The 17178-nt window shown below is 42.1% G+C and overlaps 1 protein-coding gene across 2 annotated transcripts in view; it reads left to right on the top strand.

Annotated features, from left to right (window-relative positions):
• Positions 1–17178, top strand: part of SNTG1 (syntrophin gamma 1) — a 476492-nt gene that overhangs the window by 129191 nt on the left and 330123 nt on the right. For both annotated transcript variants that reach the window (XM_067712365.1, XM_067712364.1), the window contains exon 2: positions 12859–12933. The gene's annotated coding sequence lies outside the window, so the exon portion shown is untranslated. The remainder of the gene's footprint in view (positions 1–12858; positions 12934–17178) is intronic.

Genomic DNA, 17178 nt, shown 5'->3' with positions numbered 1-17178 from the left:
ATGCTATGAAATTATTACCAGAATCAAGCTAATTAACACATTCATCACCAAACATAGTCACCATTTTGTGTGTGTGGTGAGAACAATTGTGATCTACTATTTTAGTAAATTTCAAGTATACGATACAGTGTTATTAGCTATAGTCACCATGAGGTACCTTAGATCCATAAAACTTATTCCTCTTACAACTGAAAGTTTGTACCCTTTGACCAACATCTGCTGAATATATGGTCAACTAATCTTTGATAAGGAGACCAAGAATACACATGGGGAAAGAATAGTCTTCTGCATAAGTGGTGATAGAAAAACTGGTGAAGAAAACAAGGAAGATCTAAGGTGCTGGACAACAGTATCATCTAAGGTAGGGAGATGATGGCTTCAATCAATATTTAAGGTCTTTGTAATGTTTGGGAAGATTATGAAGATATTCATTTGCTTTAAACTTAAATTTTTGCTGTTATTTACAAATTTAATGTAACCCCAGAAAGGTATAAAAGTAGGTGAGATCATTTGGGGAACAAATTTAAATAAATCAATGTTTAATAAAAAAAGTTGGCCAGAAAAACACATAGAAAAAATGAAACAAAATAAGATAATATAAAGCTTCCAATGGATATATTTAGTGAGTAACTTTAAAAAAATTAGAGCATACACTTCCTAAGCAAATGTCAGATATTCATGATATAGTTCTTAAGTATTCACGTGTGTATGAAAGAAATCTATGGAAATTAGAAATCAACAAGTTTATGATGGCATTTGCCTCCGGGGTGAAGGCTAGCAATATGATCAGAGAGGCGTCTACGATAAACTCCGTCTGTATCGGTGGGCTTTACATTTTGACCTAGAAAGTAAGCACTTGGCTATTCCACACTTTTTTTTTTTTTTTTTGCGGTACGCGGGCCTCTCACTGTTGTGGCCTCTCCCGTTGCGGAGCACAGGCTCCGGACGCGCAGGCTCAGCGGCCATGGCTCACGGGCCCAGCCGCTCTGCGGCATGTGGGATCTTCCCAGACCGGGGCACGAACCCGTGTCCCCTGCATCGGCAGGCGGACTCTCAACCACTGCGCCACCAGGGAAGCCCTCCACGTATTCTTTTATTCACCCCCATCACCATCATCATCAAAATCCATTCCATCTTCCCACATCCTCAAAAGTTGTAACTGTTCCAGCATTAACCCTAAATCCAAAATCCCTTTCAAATGTCATCAACTCAAAAGCCCCAAATCTTGTCATCTGAGGCTCAGGGTGTGATTTATCGGGGCAAATCCTGTCCTTCTGGGGGCCTGTGAAACTAGAAAACAAGGTATCCACTTCCAAGGTATCCACTTCCACTTGTGGAAAACAAGGTATCCACAATGGTGGGATGGGCGGAGGGTAGATATTCCCCTTTCAAAGGGAGAAATTAGAAGGAAAGAGGGAGACATGGGTCCCAGACAAGGCCAAAACCCAGCAGGGCAAATTCCATTAGGTTTCACAAAGTAATTCTCTGTGACTTGATGCTCCACCCTCTGGGCCTCCTGAGGTAGCAGCTCTGCCCTCAGCCCTAGGTCCCGTGTGGCCAGGCCTCTGAATCTGTGGCCCTGCCCTTGGGGTCACTCTTCCTTCACTTTGTCTCGTTTCTCTCTCTCATCCATGCTGGCAGTGTTTCTACTGGTATAAAACTCTCAGAAACTTTGTTGGCCTTTTGTGCAACCCATGGCGTCCAAGCCATCGGAGGAGAGGGTCCTCCACAGATCACTCCTGTATAACGCGTCTCTACCCTGGCTCCTGTGGAGATGCTCGGTTGTGTCCGTGAGTCATACACCAAACCTCTTTGTCCACAGTCCTCTAGCCACATGCCTGCTGGTCTCTAGAGCACACCGTCTGAGGCTTTTCCAAGTTACCAAGTGCTAGGTCCTTTTTAGTAACAATTACCCCCTCAATTTATCTCTTTTCTCTCACCGTTTACTGCAGACACCTAGGAGAAAACAGTGTGCACCTTCCATGCTTTGCTTAGAGACCTCAGTGGAACGTCCAAGTTCATTGCTTCTAATCCCACTCCAGAGTAGAATTCAGCCACGTCCGCTGACTCTTGATAACCAGGATTGCCTTACCTCAACGCTCCAATAACACGGTCATCATTTCCTTCTAAAGTCTCAGCAGAAGCACCTTGAATGTCCATATTTCTAACAACAGCTCTTCGAAACTATTCAGGCTTTTTCTCTTAAGCAAAAGTCTCCCAGCCTCTACCCATTACCCAGTTCCAAAAGCATTTCCACAGTTTTAGGTATTTGTTAAAGCAGCACCGCACTTTCTAGTACCAACAGCTGCATTAGTTTCCTGGGGTTCCAAGTGCAAAGTATCACAGATTGAGTAGCTTAGAACAGCAGAGATTTATTCTCTCAAAGTTTTCGAGGATAGAAGTCCAAGACCAAGGTTTCAAGAGGGCCCAGCTCCCTCTGAGACTCTGGGTGTTAGAATCCATCCCTGCCCCTTCCCAGCTTCTGGTGGGAGCTGTGGATGCCTGGCCCTGCCTAGCTGGAAGCTGCGTCCCTCTGGTTTCTGCCTTCCCTGTCACATGGCCTTCTTCCTGTGAATCACTTCTCTTCCTACAAAGATCCCAGTCATGTTGGATTAAGGGCTGTCTCTACTCCAGCATGACCTTATCTTAACTAATGACATCTGCAATGACCCCATTTCCAAATAAGGTCACAGTCTGAGGCGCTATTGTTAGTATTTGAACATATTTAGTTGGAGGACACAATTCAACCCCTGAAAAGAATCATCCATATAATAAACAGAGGATGTTATAAGAGCAAAGAAAAGAGACCGCCATTCCAATCTGGGGCGCTTGGGAAGACTGTCCGTGAGGAGGTGGGGCTTAACTAGTCCACATTGTTGCGTAGGAGTTACTTAGGCCAATATAAAGAAAACAGATGCTTTACCAAGGTTCAGTCAATTGCATAAAACGTGGGAAACGCAACCTGTGCTGATGGTAGTGGATAAATATCAGGACATCTTTCAGAGAAGGTGAGATCCTTGAATTGATGAGAATGTGTGATGTCTTTATGGCAGCTGTTATGACACAGGTTACAGTTGAACCAGTGGAGCTGAATGAGTCACCCAGGTTAGTCAGGTATGCAGAGCTAATAAGAGAAGAGGAAGATGTTTCAGTGGAATTTGGGGGAAATGCAATCAGTGAGGGTAGAGAACAGTTTCAAGTATTCTTGCTGTGGTTGGGAAGGAGAGGTAGAATGATAGTCAGGGGGCCTGAGTGGGTGGAGTGCATTCTTTTTTTAATTTTAAAAATTGAGATACAGTACACTGAGGTAGGTGTACTTAAGGAGAAAAAACTGTTGAAAGGTTACATGAAAGATAACAAAGAGAGGGAATCCATGAATAACTTGTGGGGTATGGTTTTTGAGAGAGTTGAGATTCAGAGCATAGATGGCAGGACTCACCTTGGACAGGAGACTAGAATTATGCAAAATCACTATAAAAAAAGGTCCAGCTTTGATGATATTCTCTCAGTGGTTGTCAGTAATTTCAGGCCTCTTTCATGTTCTTTGCAATGAAAAAAGATCCACGAAACAGAAGCCATGGCATAGATCTGATCTCGAATTGGTCGTTTCCTGTGATCTCAATGAGAAACACCTCCTCGGGTCCAACTGTGTCAACCCGGGAAATGAACTTTTCTCTGACTCTCAGGCTTGCTCTGCTGAGGGATGGGAAAAGCTAATCTCTTGCAAAGCGCAACCCCGGTCAACAAGAAACAGTCTCAAAGTGGCAATCTTATTCACGGTTATTCACTCCCCTTACCAAGACTCTGTTTTAGAGCTTTCTGAAAGAAGTCTGGTTTTATTTTATCCTATGTGCATTAATAACTGAATTCTATTTTATATTAAAACCCTAGCAGCTCTTAAGTAACATTCTATCATATGGTAATAAATAAATAAATCAAATATTTATTTATTAAATATCACATAAAAGAATACAGCTGAAGAACTCTAGTCTTCCTTGTTTTTTTTTTTTTTTTTGCGGTACGCGGGCCTCTCACTGTTGTGGTCTCTCCCGTTGCGGAGCACAGGCTCCGAATGCACAGGCTCAGCGGCCATGGCTCACGGGCCCAGCCGCTCCGTGGCATGTGGGATCTTCCCGGACCGGGACATGAACCCGTGTCCCCTTTATCGGCAGGCGGACTCTCAACCACTGCGCCACCAGGGAAGCCCCTTCGTTGATTTTTATTTTCATTTTTGTAGGCATTTGTCATGATTTGAATTGATGTATTGGTTCTGTTTGTGTGTTTACCAATAGAGAAGTTTGTTCATAGCTGCCATTATATGAAGCAGATATTAAAAAGATAAATGGGAAGAAAGAACAATTTATTGTTTTTCATGTGTCTGTTCATGCATTTATGATGTTTTCTCATTAGTTATACTTCACATAGTCGTTCAGAATTTTCTTTGGTTTTCTTTATAGTCTTCCTGTCTAGACAAAAGAACATATATAAAACAAAATATGGAATACTAGGAAGAGATCCTTTATATTCTATTAAAATTAGAACTACCTCAAAATCACTAATCATCATTAATTGTGAAAAGCAGTAACTAATTTCCAGATGTTTCAATTATAGGAATAGTTTCTTCTCTTTAAATCATTTGATGAAAAATGAAATCTTAAAACGTAGATGCCACCACTTTGCTCAGTCTTTCCTAAGGTTTTTTTTCGTTTGTTTGTTTATCACTACTTGACACCTCCTTCTTCCTGCTCTTCCAAGCTCAGGACTTGGGTTATTTTAACCTCCTTTGTAACCTGCATATTCTGTGAGGACGACTTCATAAACTTCACACAATTTCCACTCATCTCCCTCCGTCCTCTCGAATTTTCCTTCTCTTCTTCCTCATTACACTCCACATCCACGTTTCCATTTGCTTACTGGAGCACTGGTTTGATATTAGTTAAGTATTATTTTAGGTCTGGGCTGAGAGAGGCTCAGAGATGAATGGGATTTAGCCCTGTGCTCACATCGGTTATGATGAACAGCCAATAAACCAATAGACCCACGGTGACCAACAGAAGTGCATCAGGTTTGGCTTTGGGAGCACAGAGGAAGTGGTGGCAGCGCACCTGAACGAGCAAGAGACCAGGAGCATCCTTAGAACCGACACATTTGAACCGTCTGTTGAATGAGAGCAGGTTTTCACAGAACATTTAGGGCTTCGGAAAGGGATTTGTGAAGAGCAACCTCAAGTGCAACAGCTTTGGGGAAAAAATAACCGCTTCGGAATGACGTCAGCACAGTAGTCAGCACGGAGGACCCTCCTATACAGTCTGAGTGTCCTGGGTTTAAAGTCCTGCCAGGCAGCGTGGAGGAGGAGGGGGTTATGGTGAGGCTGAAGGTGGGGAGATGAATTTGAGGGCTGCTGTGTCAGTATAAGAGACTAGGAGGGGAGCACGGGCTAAGACACTGTTTTCACTCTGCCCGGTCACCTCCATCCTGGTGTAAATGACAAGATCTGCGCCCCCCGCCTCACAGCACTGACGTCTCAGCATCACAACCGCTGCCCCGCCCCCCAGCCCTGCCTACAGTGGATTCTCCTCATTCATTCAGCGGATGTTGGAGTTGTGATTTCTATGTTCCATGCGCCAATGTAGGTGTGCAAACGTGGCAGTGAACAAAACAAAGACTGTAGCAGGGGTTTATCTTCTCGTGGAGAGGACAGTCACTAAGTGAGCAATCGTATAAATAAATAGTGCACTAGATTGCAGTCGGCAGTATTGAGAATGAAGACAGCAGGGTGAAGGGTGGAGCGGTCGGTGCCGGTTCACCTGGGAGGATGCACTTGATGGGATGTCGCAGCTGCAGGGGCCTGGAGGAAGTGGCAGGGAGCAAACCATGAGAGGCTGTGCGAAGAGGTCCCAGGAGAGGCCCGGCAGGGCCCTGCATCCTGCTCTGGGGCATCATTGACACCGGGAGGGCATTTGACACTCTGAGGCTGGACAGCATCACCTTGGAAGAGACCGTATGGAGAAAAGTGCTCTGAAGCCTGAGGCTCCGTGCCTTCCAAAATGTATGGATTGCAGGAGAAATCAGCTGGAACCAACAGAAGAACCAAAAAGTATCACTGGTGAGGAAAGAGACGAGAGAAGGGAGCAATCTGAAAGGAAAAAGACGAGAGAAGGGAGCGATCTGAAAGGCAGAGGAAGCCGTGTGCCCAGAGAGAGAGGAGATGGTCAGCGTCGTCTTAGTTTCTATTGCAGTCCCGTCTGGGATCACAGGCTCAAGGCGAAGTGCACCTGCTGCTCCCACTGTCCAGTGGTCAGGGATCCGGGCACAGCTTGTCTCAAATACGGTCACGTTGGGGTGGGATATTCCACATGTGAAGTTTGGGAGGACACGATTCAGTCCATAGCAGACATACAGCATGGGGAAATTACATCATCAAAAAGCTTTTAAAGAGTTTTAAATGGCAACAAAATATTATCCTGAATGTACGTAACACATTTTTTTAACCAATGATTCGTATTTGGACATGTAATCTGTTTTTGTTTTTAATATAACATTGTCGTACACATTCCTATGCGTGGATATCTATTGATATGACTTATTTCCTTAAGCCCTACTTAGGCAAAAGGATGTAAATGGTTTAGGCTTTAATACATACTGCTGAATGGCCCTCCCAGAAGGGCTGCAATGTATGAAATGTTATTGACCTGGAAAACAGAATGCCTGTGTCATGTCTGCCAACATTTGACTCAGTTAAAATTCCCAAAGATATTCTGCAATTACTGCAAACAATTTTCTTGAGAGTCCATTAGTGCAAACCTAAAAAACAAGAGCAGGTTCATAAGATGTGTCATGATATGGTCTGCTCTTGGAGAGTTCAGCAAGGGAGAAAAGAAAGAGCCTCTCCATTTATAGGACTGAGGGATGAATTTACTTTACAATGGTACTATTTGAAGAAATGGCTAATTATCTTTCAAGTGCCCACCGTGCACATCCCCCAGATACCTGCCAAGATTGCAAAGCACTAGAGCCAAGAGTGAGTCCCTGGAGTTTAAAGGAGATGAGACAGTTTGCAGGAAGACTCACAGTGATTCTTAGTGATGAGTAAACTCGAATAGTTCAGTAATTTCATTCAGTTGGATCCGTATTTCCAAATTCAGTTAATGATGTCTGAAGATTTTCACATGTAACAGAAAACCTTGTGGCTTTGCTGTATATTGTAATGAAAGCTATCATTTTTGGCGCCAGAGTAAAATGTCACACAATTCGTTATGGCATTAAGGTAATATATTGTTCTATAAGGTCCCCGCTCAGATGGTTAGGATCATCAGTCAATCAGTAAGCATCTATGAGGCAAACCTTTGTTCTGTGCGATGCTAGAAATCAGGAAGTGTGAGAACCCCAACGCTGAAAGAGGCATCAGCTAACTCACTCAGCAGTTGTGGTGGTGGTGGTGAAGAAGGGCATTTGGAGGGGAACGGGACGCTCACATTGGGGATTGCTTGTCCGAGGTGTACCATGGTCACAGTTTCTTCTGAGGGTAAAGAAGTGCTATAGGTGACGCACCCTCCATCAGCCAGACTCCCTGTGAGTGTTCATCTTGAGCATGTATGTGTGTGTGTGTGTGTGTGTGAGTGTGTAGATTTCTACCTTCTAAGCCAAAGCAGAATAGAGTTTTATTTTATTTGTATTAAAATTCCACAAGACCACTTACGACATCTTTTAATAAGGGTCACTTGCCAACACATTTTTTAAAATTTTGCTGGTATAAAAAAATCTTGCTTGTTTTTGTCCTTGGTGAAAGCTATTTTCTTTCAGTGCTCTGATGGTTTAATTCCCTTTTTATGCCTTCCATACTTTACGTTGGGAATAAAGCTGTGATGTTGGTAATCTGGTTCTTCCCTGTGGCTAATTTAATATTTCTTTTTGTTTATACTATTATAAAGTTTCAATGTGATATTTTAGGTGTGGTTGTCTTCTTAATTATCTCTATTATTTTAATTTTCCTGAATCTGAAGGGTTAGTTATTTCAACAATTTTGGAAAATTATTAACCATTATGTCTTTAAATAGTGTCTCTCCACTGTTACATTTTTGAGATATGATGACCTTGAAACTGACTTAATCTTCCTCGTTCTAGAAAATTTCATTATTATCCTTTCAGAGATGGCTTCTGGCCAGGCTGTCTATTCTCACCTTTCAGAACTCAGAGTAGATGCACGTTAGTGTCTAACCTCTCATAACCTCCACATCTGGGTTGTTTTTATTCCACTTGCAGAGTATTTGCTTGAGATCTGCCTAATTCACTGATTTCACTGGTTTCACCGTTCAGCTCTTCATTAATCCTTGGTTATAACGTATGCCATTTTTATAAGATCGTCTTATTCTTTTTCAAAGCTATGTGATAAATTTTGATAGAGTCTATTCTTACAGCTTCTTTTTCTAATTCACCTTTCAATTTTTTAAACATATTCTACCCAGTCATTTTGTGTTTCATAGTTGCCAATGATAATTTCAGTGGTTTACAGTTCTGATTCTGTACGTGTTCCAATGTTATTAGTATCTGCCGATTGCTTTGTTTATGCTAATACTTCTTCACAAATGATGTCCTTTACCATTTGTTTATGCTTTTGACTGTGTTCTCATTTTCCATTTATCTTTGTCTCTGGGATTCTTGGTGTCCGGTTTGGTCATAATTAGAGCTGTTTACTAATATTCCGTGTCTCTCACTTAGCATGTCCACAGGGTTCATCCATATTGTCACAAATGTCAGAATTTCCTTATTTTTTATGGTTGAATAATATTTCATGATATGTATATACAACGTTTTCTTTATCCATTTATCTGTCAACAGACTTAGTTTTTTTCCCTGGCTTAGCTGTTGTAAATAATGCTACAGTGAACATGGCAGTGCAGGTATCTCTTCGAGATAATGATTTTATTTCCTTTAGATATACATGCAGAAGTGGGATTGCTGGATCAAATGGTAGTTCTGTTTTTAATTTTTGGATGAAATTTCGTACTGTTTTCCATAGTTACTGTACCAATTTACATTCAACAGTGTGCAAGGGTGAGCACATATTTATGTGACTGTTGGCCATTGGTATGTCCTCTTTGGAAATATATCTAGACAGGGCCTTTGGCTATTTTAAAATCAGATCATACGATTTTTTTTCTATTGAGTTGTATGAGCTCCTTATATATTTTGGATGTTAACCCATTATCAGATAGAAGGTTTGCAAATATTTTCTTTCATTCTATAAGTTGCCATTTCATTTTTTAAATTATTTCTTTCGCTGTGCATAAACTTTTTAGTTTGATGTAGCCCTGCTTGTTCACTTGTTTATTTTTGCTTTTGTTACCTGTGCTATTGGTGTCAAAAAATCCAAAAATCATTGCCATGACCAAGTTCAAGGAGCTTTTTTCCCTGTATTTTCTTGTAGGAGTTTTACCATTTTAGGTCTTATGCTTCTCCAAATTTGTAAAACATTAGCTCCTCTAAGAATGTTTTCTTGGGATCCTACTAAAAGGAAAATACTTTCATCTGCCCCTGGATTCCCAGAGCACTTTGGACTTTCATGTCATTTATTACTTTCTGATGTGCAGCATATATAAGATTCTTCTCTTCTACTTAACTATAAGCTCATTTCTGTCTGAATTCACTTCAGCGATATTTGTCAAAGTGGTGTCCACAGGATGTTGTGTGTGTGTTGGGGTCAGGGGGAGTGAGACTGTCTTAGCAAGTCTGAAAGGTCAAAACTATATTCATGATAACACTAAGTTTTTATATCCCTGTTGGACTGTGTTTACATTTGCACCAGGTGCAAGAGCAATGGCGAGTAAAACTAGTGCCTTAGCATGAACCAAGGCAGTGGCACCAAACCATAGAGTAGTCACAATATTTTTCACTTCCACACACTCGGAGGTTAAAAAAGAACTACAATCACAGTATCAGCCAGGCGGTGTTATCCTCCTGAGTTTGGGGTCTTTCTCCAAGTGCGTTTGAGTCATTGGCAGAATCCCTTTCCCTGTGTGTAGGACCAGTTTCCCCATTCCCTGTGTGTGTGTCAGCCACTGGTTGCTCTGAGCTTATAGGGGGTGTGGGCATCTCCCAGCCAGGCAGCTCCCTTCTGCAAAGCCGGAAGAAGAGTGTGAATCTCTGACCCTTTGTGAGAGTTCCTACCTAACCAAGACTGGCCGCCTAGGACGATCCTTCTCAGATTGCTTAACTCAAAATTAATTGACTTGGGACATTACAGCTGCAAAACCCCTTCACCTCTGTCATCTAATGGAACCTCATCGCATGAGTAAGATATCAATACATCAAGGCCACGAGCTCAGCCCACAGTCACAGGGAGGGCGTCATCCACAGCGTGCACCAGGGCAGGAACTAGGAGCTATTCCAGAATTATTCCCGCCGCAGCCCGTGAGCTTATACTCTAGTTTAGGGTTCCCGACTCGGCCAAGGTTCAGCTTTCTCCGGGAAGTTTACTAGATAGCCATATTTATAGGTTTCTGTTTAAATCTGAATCAGATTCAGAATCTGAATGTATCTCGTGAATCAGATGTGTCTTTGCTGAACTATACCAGCAACTCCTGTGCAGCCAGCTGCATGTCCCTCCCTGGATCTTCCCCTGAGAATCACTGCTCTATTCAGTACGACATCTCACCTGGCTATCACTTTACTAAAGTATTATTTTCCAAACTACAGTTGGGTTCATGAGAGGACAGATAACATAAATGGGATCATTAAAAATTAAGAGGCCGAAGCAGCAGCATCATTCTAGCCTTGAGAATCGGCAGTCTATTGCTGAGGCCTTGATTTATAGAGGCCAGCCCCTCTCCCGCATTATAAAACTGAGCTAATAGCTATGTCTCATTAAAAATAGTAATCGCCTCTTGGCATCAAATCAATAGGCTTTTCCTCACAAGGAATGCTCTTAAATATTATCAATGATTTAAACTTGGAATCTAATGCTAAAGGCTGCAACATTGGCAGTTTAGATCTAAATGCCAACTGCTGGCAGACACAGTTTTGGGCAGATTACCAAATATACTTTTGTGCTGCTTTTAAAGCCAATTTCCCTAAAATCTGTTCTACAGAAATTAATCTTATGACATTAGCTATTTGGGATATAGTTACTACCTTATTGCTTCTTTTTTTGGATTTTTGATTATTTTCATTGATATATTATTGACTTAAAATATTATATTAGTTTCAGGTGTACAACATAGTGATTCAGTATTTTTATACATTACCAATTGGCCACCACCATAAGCCTAGTTGCCATCTGTCACCGTACAAAGCCATTACAGTATTACTGACTATATTCCCTACACGGTACATTCATCCCTGGTTTGTAACTGGAAGTTTGCACCTCTTAATCTCCCTCACCTATTTCACTCATCCTCTAGCCTCTCTCTTCTGGCAATCACCTGTTTGTTCTTTGTATACGTAACTCTGTTTCTGTTTTGTTATCTTTGTTCGCTTGTTGCTTTTTTTTTTTTTTTTAGATTCCGCATATAAATGATATACATCATTTGTCTTTCTCTGTCTGACTAATTTCAATCAGCATAATACTGTCTAGGTGCATCCATGTTGTAACTGCAAATGGCAAGATTCCAGGCTTTTCTGTGGCTGAGTAGTATTCCATTGTATATCTCTACCACAGCTTCTGTATCCATTCATCCATTGAAGGGCACTTACGTTGCTTTCATATATTGGCCATTATTAATAATGCTTCAATGAACCTAGGAGTGAATATATCTTTTCTAATTAGTGTTTTTGTTTTCTTTGGAAAAATACCCAGAAGTCAATTTGCTGGATCTTCTGATACCTAGACTGAATATTTTTAATTTTTTGAGGACCCTCCATACTATTTTCTATAGAGGCTGCACCAATTTACATTCCAACCAGTAGTGTACTAGGGTTCCTTTTTTCCCACATCCTCACCAACACTTGTTATTTGTTGTCTTTTTGATTTGTTATTTCTTGTTTCTTTGCTTTTTGTTATTTGTTGTCTATTTGTTAGTCATTCTGACAGGTGTGAGGTGACATCTCATTGAGGTTTTGATTTGCATTCCATGGTGATCAGTGTTGCAGAGCACCTTTTCATGTGCCTGTTGGCCATCTGTCTGTCTTTGGAAAAATGTCTGTTCAGATTCTTTGCCCATTTTGTACACTGGTTGGTTTTTACCCATATTAAGTTATATGAGTTCTTGTATATTTTGGATATAAACCCATTATTGAATATATCGTTTGCAAATATCTCCTCCCATTCAGTAGGCAGCCTTTTTCTTTTGTTGTTAGTTTCTTTCATCGTGCAAAAGCTTTTCAGCCTGATATGGTCTGTTCTGTTTATTTTTGCTTTTGTTTCCATTGCCTGAGGACACATATCCAAAAAATATTACCAAGACTAATGTCAGAGTAATGTTTGACTAATGTCAAGACTAATGTTTATAACTAATGTTATGAACATAATGCTTATGTTTTCTTCTGAAATTTTTTGGTTTCAGGTCTTACATTTAAGTCTTTAATCCATTTTGAGTTTACTTGTGTACATGGAGTGGGAAAGTAGTCCAGTTTGATGCTTTCGCATGTAGCTCTCTGGTTTTCCCTACACCATCTATTAAAGAGACTGTCTTTTCCCATTGCGTACTTTTGCCTCCTTTGTTGTATTCTTATCTCTCCTCTTGATGATTCACAAGGCTTTGAGAGAAACTGACAAAAAAAATGTCATAAAATTATATGTGATATAAGTGTGAATGGGACGCATGTGTTCCTTATGGATAAAGTGAGTAAATTTCAGTGTATAGATTTCACTGTTTCTCTTTTGAATGCTCACAGGCCTTTATTTTTGCTTTCTGCATCTAGACTACCCTCCAGAATGTTGAGATTGCCAGAGAAGTGACCTCCGCAAAAGGAAAATATTACTCCACTGAAATTCAAGTAAGACCGTTACTTTTCAATAAGTCATTGTGAGTAAAGTTATTGCTCTGCCAGAGAATGTTATTTATTACCTACTTAGAATTTCCCAACATCAGGTATTGTATGTGTTCACTTCACATTATGCAAAGCCCATTCTACAGGATTTCAAAGTATCGTACCCTGCAAACCCCGACTGCAGCCCAGGACAGGTCAGATGTTATAAATGACGAGAGGGGCAAAGGCAGTTGTAAAGGGGGTGATGGGACTTCATTTAGGGTGGTTATTCCTAGCCTCGACACACCTTCTGCAATCACAGGAGAGGATAAATGAGGAGGACAAATGCTACACTTGGTCTATTGCACACACTCTACCCGCATTGCCTGCTCTCACACGGAGTACTTACAAACCACGTGTCTCAGCGTGCACTGTTGATGGATTTCTTATAGTCTCTGCCCTGACCTGTAGAATTTCACTTGTGCCTCCCACGTGTTTGCCCACATTTAGAGCTAGACTGGCTTTTCCCATCTGAATGGAAAACAGCCCCACGAACAAGAGCACACTGGGCAGCCGCTGTGTGAGCCGCCCTTGCAGCTGGGTCCCCTGCCCCTGGATGGCGCGTGCTTCCCAGCCCACCAGGCTAAGGGGGTCTCAGCCTTCCCGGGCATTTTCCTTCTAATTGCCCAAACAAGGTTATTATAATACAAATACGTAATATCTGAACTGGTAAGTTTGAAGCTATTGCTGCTTTTCTGTGCTGTGAAGATGTTTGAGACCTTTGACCTTGTACTTTGATTCATCTGTCCCTGCTCTGCCCCCTCTTTGTGTTAAATGTCACATCTGCTCACAGGAAGTAGCTTCCGTTGGCCCATTTGCCTCCGGACTTGTTATTCAAATTCCCAGTCCTTTCAGGCATATTTGTGATGTTAGAACCACTGGCTTCACTAGTAAAACATCTCTACTTCTAGTTGTGCCGACTGTATTGTCTGTCATGGAAAAAATGACACAATTGTCAAACGCAAAGACGCTTAGTCTTGAGTCCAAGACTGACTTCATATTCAAGCAACTTTCTTCATACTTTATAACTCTGATCTGCACTCCACCAGTCTTGCTTACAAGGGGATCTGATGACTCTGCAGCCAGGGGGAGGTGTGGCTCCAGCCCTGGTGTCTGGGGACCCTGATCTCTGAGGTGGAAATGAGGAATGCTGACTTCCGTTACCGTTTTCGTTTATTGCTATTTCCATGAGAGTTTGAAGGAAAACACTCTAGTTTCTCTCTGTGACTCCAGCATCTACTATCATGCCAACATGTACAGGGTCCCAATAAATATTTCAGAAAAATTAATAAGTTGATGACAGTGTTTCTGGAGTTGCATTCTGTGTATTTCAAAGACATCCTCCCATAGATAAAAGTCTGCTATGTGAGGGTAGATTCCTCTGATTACTCTCCTTTCCAGCTCCCAGTCAGTATGGGTGGATTTCTGGAAGCTCCTGGCATTGCTTTCCTAAATGGACAGATTTTAGTCTAGGCTGCTTTAGTCTTGATAATCCCATCTCTCCCTTATCTGGAAAATTCAGTCAAGAGAAAGTTGGATAATTCTGGTTGCTGAAGACCTATTGGCAGCCCCTCAGGGCTTAAAACACAGTATGTTTACGCATCTGTGTCTGGCTAAGAAGATTCACAGGAAAGTCTTAAGGTCACTGTGAGATACCTGTGGTGATAAAGGAAATAACGAAAAGTTCTAAAATAAAGTCTCATACATGTTATCACTTTAAATGCTGAGTGTGGTATCGTAGCTGCAGGACAGAACTGGAGGAACCCTGGAATGTGGCAGCTAAACTGTGATGCTCTCCTGTGAGTGTGGACCGAGTTCTCCTACTTCCCACCTCCACTCGGCCCTCCTACTTTCTGCACTGCAGCTGCCTTCCTTGCTTGCAGGCTGGAGTAGTCCTGGGGATGGCCACCCTGTGCCCAGGTGATAAAGCCCCTGCTGCAGTCGGTGCCTTGTCTCCTAACGTCCCTGAGGGTTCCCCTCCGCTGTGTACAAGGGCCCATCGGTAGCATGGCCTCTGCCGTTCCCACAGAGCAGGAGTCATCAAAGTCCAGCTGGTCCAGCCTTGTTGGTTTCCTGAGCAGACTCAGAGATGCTGGTACCAAGCCGAAGTGCAGGGCTCCAAGCTCACTGGGCAAACACTGACCTTGAAACAGGGGCAGGGCTGGCTTCATGGGAGGGGGAACCACCGTGCACTCACAGGCACCAACGGCGCAGCCGCCACTGGTTTAATCTGCATTACAGTTCCCTCTGTGCTGCCAGGTTCCACAGGATTTGACAAATGCACCGTGTCAGGAAGTCACCACTATAGTATCCGAGAGAGGACTTTCACCACCTGCAAATATTCCCTGTGCTTCACCTACTCAGCTCTCCTCCTTCTGACCTTCTGGAAACCACTGATTTCTAATCATTTCTGCAGTTTTACCTTTTCCCAAATGTCCAGTGTTTAAGTCTTTTCACCTGGCTTCTTTCACTGGACAATATGTATTTAAGATTCATCATGTCTTTTTGTGGCTTGATAGGTGATTCTTTTAAGCTGAGTCATATGCCACTCTATAGATGTACGTTTATTCCTTCGTCTGTTTGTTTATTCACTCACCTAAGAAGGAAATTATGAAGAAAGCTATTATAAACATTCAGGTGCAGGTTTAATCCATTTTTGAACCATTTGGTTGAATACCCGCCAGTGCGACAGCTGCATCCACGGTAAGAATATAGACAGTTTTGTAAGAAGCTGTAAAGCTGTCGTCCAGTTCCTGCCGACAGTGAGGGGAGTGCCTGATGTTCTGTATCCTCGCCAGCAGCTGGTGGCGTCAGCTGTGACATTTTTTGTTTATGTTTAATGTTAAACTTTCATAGTATCTTTGTAAAATTAGGAACCCAGACATTTACAAGACACTTCAAAATGTCCTCTCGGAGTAAGTAGAGACGTTTTCTTCCAAAATAAAAGTTTGTGAACTCTCCCAGGCGAGTACACATTATGAGCAATACTTGGTAGGGGACCCTGACATTAAAGCGTTAGGGACAGACGTTAAGTGGCTATAATTCATGCAGGTTCTAGGAGGGAGAGTCTAGGAAGCCATGGGAGAAACTGAGTGAGATTTCTCGTTTCTTCTCCTTTTCCACCTGCCCCTCCGTCCTCTCTCTCTTTCCACACACACACACACACACACACACACACGCTGAGAACCTTAAGGAAATTGTAGGTGGTTGCCTAACATGTAAGTTTTGGAGCTAATAAATTGGAAAATGCAGTTTAAAACAAGACAAGTGAATGCACAAATGAACAGATACAGTACGGAGCCTCTTCAAGTCATAGTACGTACTTTGTCAATGTTTATTCCACGTTGTCCTCCGCTTCCCTGCAAAGTGCAGCCATGCCACTGGACATTTCTGACTTCTTGAGATTCCAGTTGTTCATAAAGTCTGTAACCACCACTCTTTCTCTCATTTCACCCATTTTCTGGTGTTTATCTTTATTGTTGCTATCTGGATCTAGTTTTGTTTCATCTTAAATCTCATCTTTCCTCCATGCTGTGAACTCTGTGTGGTACTAATTATTCAAGGGAATCCTCTTCCCTCTGTTAAACGCCTTCTTACCATGCAAGACCCAAACACAAATCCCAGCATCTTGCACAAAGTTTTCAGGTGTCCTAATCCTAATTAAGTACATTTTTCTATTCATTTGCAAGATAACATTTTAGATTAGGTTTGTCCGTTTTCCCTACCAGAGTGTGAAATCTTAGAGAGAAAGGCTTGCATTTTGCTTTATTTCTGATAGTCCTTCTTCAGCCCTAGTTATTTGATGTCTGAGCCCTGGGTCTCCAGGCTAACGCTGCTGGCGCTGACCACCCTGGACCAGGTGTCCAGTGAACTTAACCTGCCTCAGACCTATGTCCCTATACCTTCTCCAGTCTCCACACCCATTTCTTTGCACCTCGCAACCCTGAGATATTGCGCCCGGTTCTTTGAACCTGATCCTTGTGTTTGATTTTCCTAATGGACTTTAACATAAATGTGACCCCTGGTCCTTTTAGTTATCTCGATACAATTCTATCATCCGCCTTTGCACAAACTAAAGCTCCAAGAGCCACCACCTGGCTAGCATTTTCCTGTTCCACCTCCACAGACTGGCAGAGGGCACTCAGCAGGTGCGTTAAGGCGCTGTTTACTCAGTGTGCGTGCTTATTATGTGTTTAATTGAACTGCGCTGAA

This window comes from Pseudorca crassidens, chromosome 17 (genome assembly GCF_039906515.1).
Source record: "Pseudorca crassidens isolate mPseCra1 chromosome 17, mPseCra1.hap1, whole genome shotgun sequence".
NCBI lineage: Eukaryota > Metazoa > Chordata > Mammalia > Artiodactyla > Delphinidae > Pseudorca > Pseudorca crassidens.
This window is presented reverse-complemented; position numbering and strand designations above follow the sequence as displayed.